The sequence below is a fragment of the Cervus elaphus genome, chromosome 11 (genome assembly GCF_910594005.1).
Source record: "Cervus elaphus chromosome 11, mCerEla1.1, whole genome shotgun sequence".
NCBI lineage: Eukaryota > Metazoa > Chordata > Mammalia > Artiodactyla > Cervidae > Cervus > Cervus elaphus.
Genome location: NC_057825.1, coordinates 67,291,985 through 67,295,815, shown reverse-complemented (window position 1 = coordinate 67,295,815; position 3,831 = coordinate 67,291,985).

The window sequence follows — 3,831 nt, the reverse complement described above, 5'->3', positions numbered from 1 at the left end:
ATGGTAGAAAAAACTAATAGCACTTCAGTACTTTTTTTCTACATAAAAATGTCAATAGTTATTATAAAAATCCATATTATTTTTCAGTGTACTGCAGAGGATGTTTCAATAATAAATGATGAGCACATTTTTATAATATTGTATTATTATCAGTACTGAAATTGAAAATTTGTGACTATGATTTATATAATATCATTGAGGTTCAGAATTTCTTCCTGTATCCATAAACAGATTGTGACTTCCTTGTTGGTTGGCAGAATACCTTTTTTTCTTTATATATATATGTGTGTGTATATATATATATAATTAAAGATAGTTGACTTACAATGTTTCAAGTTTACAGCAAGGTGATTTAGTTATATACATACACGTATATTACTTTTCACATTATTTTCCATTATAGGTTATCACAAGATACCAACTATAGTTCCCTGTGCTATATAGTAAACCTTTGTTGTTTGTTGTGTATCTGTTTTTTTTTATTAGAAATCTAGCATTCTATTCATACTAAGTTAAACAAGTAGAATCAAAATGTCAAAAATTTTTTAGCTAGGCAAAAATTCATGTTTTCTAAAATATATATAGTATGTTATATACACTATATATATGTATACAAAGGCCTATGCTTGATAAAGGCTTGACAAAGAACATCCAAAAAAAAAAAAAAAAGCGAGACAGAGAAACTGGGAAACAGACTAAATGAAATGTAAGCACTGAATAGAAATAGAAAAAGTGAAACACACTAGATAAAAGGCACAATTTCTTTTTAAATAACCTTCCTTATATCTCTTAATAAACCTACACATACATGAACTATTTAACAGCTAGAAAGAGACTGACATAAATACACTTATATTTTAGACTAATGCTATATGACTCAAAATAGAATCAAACAACTGTCATCCTGTATGAATGCAGGTGAATATGTTGTTTGGAGAGACAGAAAGTTGAGAAAACTCCTTTTCTTTTTTCCTATCAAACAATTGAGATTATCCCTGATGGTGAGAGGATTTAGGTGCTTCAAGAGATTGGTGAAGACTGGAATAGAAAGTAGATGGAATGATGAGAGTTGACTGAGTCTTAAGACATCTGGTGGTATATGCAGATCAAATTGTTCAGTAAAAATAATAGCTAATAATAACTGAGGACTTAGTATATGTTTGGCCCCCCTCTCCGTGCTCCTGAGTTAAATCATCTACACTTCGCAAGTCAGTTTAGTCACTCATTCGCGTCCAGGTCTTTGCGATCCCATGGACTGCAGCATGCCAGGCTTCCCTGTCCATTACTAACTCCTGGAGCTAACTCAAACTCATGTCCATCGAGTCAGTGATGCCGTCCAACCATCTTATCCTCTGTCGTCCCCTTCTCCTCTCTCCTTCAATCTTTCCCAGCATCAGGGTCTTTTCCAATGAGTCAGTTATTCGCATCAGGTGGCCAAAGTGTTGGAGTTTCAGTTTCAGCATCAGTCCTTCCAATGAATATTCAGGACTGATTTCCTTTAGGACTGACTGTTTCATCTCCTTGCAGTCCAAGAGACTCTCAAGAGTCTTCTCCAACACCACAGTTCTAAAGCATGAATTTCTCCTCGCTCAGCTTTGTTAACAGTCCAACTCTCACATCCTACATGACTACTGGAAAAACCATAGCTTTGACTAGACGGACCTTTGTTGGCAAAGTAATGTCTTTGCTTTTTAATATGCTGTCTAGGTTGGTCACAGCTTTTCTTCCAAGGAGCAAGAGTCTTTTAATTTCATGGCTGCAGTGACCATCTGCAGTGCTTTTGGAGCCCCAAAAAATAGTCTCTCACCATTTCCATTGTTTCCCCACCTATTTGCCATGAAGTGATGGGACTAGATGCCATTGATCTTAGTTTTCTGAATGTTGAGTTTTAAGCCAACTTTTCACTCTCCTCTTTCACTTTCAAGAGGTTCTTTAGTTCTTCTTCACTTTCTGCTGTAAGGGTGCTGTCATCTGCATATCTGAGGTTACTGATATTTCTCCCAGCAATCTTGATTCCAGCTTGCATATAACTTCAATAAGCAGGGTGACAACATATAGCCTTGACGTACTCCTTTCCCAATTTGGAACCAATCTGTTGTTCCATGTCCAGTTCTAACTGTCCCTTCTTGACCTGCATACAGACTTCTCAGGAGGCGGGTCAGGTGGTTTCGTATTCCCATCTCTTGAAGAATTTTCCACAGTTTGTTGGAAAATTCGCAAAAAACTTCACAAAACGTTAGGTTATTCTTTCCCCATTTTGTGAAGAAACTGAGGCTCAGAGAAGTCAGAACATTCACTCAACTGAACCAGCTACTCGATAGTGGAATCAGAATTCAAACACTGATGCCGCCAAGGCCTATGCTCCTAACCACAGTTTAATAGTTAGGATACAACCTAACTTAATAGGTGAGTATGAGGCACTTAATTCAGTGCAGAGCAAATGCTGGGCTCCCAAGCAGGAGTTCGCTTACTGTTAGTTCCATGCTTTTTATTTCAACCCACTCTCCTCATACACATTTACTCATCTTCTCCTTAACTCTGAATACACATACATATAACCATATACTCACACACACTCCCGTCTTTTTATCAACAAGGTCCACACTCAGGTGTCTAGGTAGTGGAAGTGAAAGTTGCTCAGTCCTGCCCGACTCTTTGCAACCCCCTGTACTATACAGTTCATTGAATTCTCCAGGCCAGAAGACTGGAGTGGGTAGCCTTTCCCTTCTCCAGGAATCTCCCCAACCCAGGAATTGAACTGGAGTCTCCAGCACTGCAGGTGGATTCTTTACCAACTGAACTATCACGGAAGCCCACTACCTATCAAACTTGTATTCATTTACTCTTCTTCCTCTTAGGGCTTAAGCTCATTTCTGTACAATGATTCCTGCTATCCTACTTCAACAAACCTCTGCTGTCCCGTATCTTTCAAGGTAAATGTAAACACATACCAAGACTGAGGCTGGGTTACAAAATATATGCATGTGCATAGTCCAATATACAGCAGTGGACGCAAGTCATCAGCTGCTTCTTTCAGGAGCTTGTTCTTTTTGGATAAGGGCTATATGCACAAGCCACGATCTGCTGCCACAGCCTCCAGCCCCCTCTACCTGATTCTGAACACGGCTCAGGCTGGAGCAGATGCCCACAATGTGGAGAGTCTCATTTGTAGGAGATGAGTGTTCCCTTGCTTTATTTTATTGTTTGCCGCCAGCCAGGGTAAGGAGGATGTGTCAGAAATCGTGGAGAACAGCGACAGCCAAGCTTTCTCATGCAAAGACTAAGCAGCTCAGGAGCAGCAAATCATGACTTGCACAGTATTTAACGGATCATGGGAAAACAAGCTTCTCTCCTGCCTGCCTGCCCGCCCTTTTGGAACCAGCTCTGGCAGACGTGGGCAAAACCAGGGCGGCGTCCTGCGGGGCTCTAGAGGGCGGGCGATGCAGAGACGCGAATAACTCAGCCCCTCACCCCGCACCAGGGGCCGAGCGGGAGCCCGGAATCGCCCCTTGATGATCCCAAAAGACAGACTGGGCCCTGATAAATATCCCGCCTGGCCGGATATAGGCAGCGGAGCTTGCAGCGGGTCCGGGAAGTACACAGACAGATCCAGCCAGCCACTCCCTCCCCATCACCAGCCTCACCCGCTCTCCGAGGCGCCCACGGGGTTACTGCGCCTGCGCAGTCCTGTTCCCGCCACTCCCACGCTTTCCGAGGCCTCCTGCCCAGCTTGCTGTCGCTTAGCAACGCACAAGTCACAGTCGCAGGTTCTCCGAGCGTCCCTTTCCTGGCAGGGTTTGGTCCATGGTTTTCCCGTGAGGCTCCTTATTG